At 48.0% G+C, this 815-nt stretch overlaps 1 protein-coding gene across 1 annotated transcript in view; it reads left to right on the top strand.

Annotated features, from left to right (window-relative positions):
• Positions 1–815, top strand: part of LOC102979979 (RNA polymerase mitochondrial) — an 18,163-nt gene that overhangs the window by 13,173 nt on the left and 4,175 nt on the right. The window lies entirely within an intron of this gene.

Consider the following 815-nt stretch of genomic DNA (forward strand, 5'->3'; position numbering starts at 1 on the left):
GCTGCTGCTGCTGCTGCTGCTGATAATAATAGCTCCCTTTATGGAACTCTTACTTTTGTTATTGATTTGTTGGAGCTCTTTACATATTGAGGAGATTAGCTCACAGTCAGTTCCTGAGCATCTGAGTGGGGTATGCATGCAGTTGGTGCTCATCACCCAGCCCAGAGTGGGGCATGCAGTCGGCGCTCAGTAAGTGCACAGCCTCTTCCCTAGCCCAAAGCAGCAGCAGAGGTTCAAGAAGTCAGGAGAGGTTATGGGGCTTGGTCAGGAGCCCCTGAGAATTTGAGAAAAGCTCAAAATCTTCCCAGGAAAACCCCCAGACTCAGTGTTGGAGCCCAGGGACCCCACCCCACTTGTCTCCTGTGTGCCTCAGTTTCCTCATCTGTGAATAGGGTTGGTCCTTGGAATGGGGCATAGGCCCGGCAGGTGTCAGCTGGTGACGCTTTCCCTTACACCCCACACTTTACATTTTAACCTCGTTAACTCACATTCCAAGGAAATCACTTCTTCTTTCTTTTTTTCTTTCTTTTTCTTTTTTGTTATTTTTTGGCTGCGCTGCACAGCATGTGTGATCTTACTTCCCCGACCAGGTATCAAACCCGTGCCCCCTGCAATGGAAACACAGAGTCTTAACCACTGGACTGCCAGGGAAGTCCCAGCTTCTTATTTCTTGAGTAGACGGCACTGCCTTAAGAGTAAACAGTCCGGGACTTCCCTGGTGGCATAGTCATTAAGAATCCGCCTGCCATACATATAGCTGATTCACTTTGTTATACAGCAGAAACTAACACAACATTGTAAAGCAATTATACTCC

The sequence above is a fragment of the Physeter macrocephalus genome, chromosome 2 (assembly GCF_002837175.3).
Source record: "Physeter macrocephalus isolate SW-GA chromosome 2, ASM283717v5, whole genome shotgun sequence".
Classification (NCBI taxonomy): Eukaryota; Metazoa; Chordata; class Mammalia; order Artiodactyla; family Physeteridae; genus Physeter; species Physeter macrocephalus.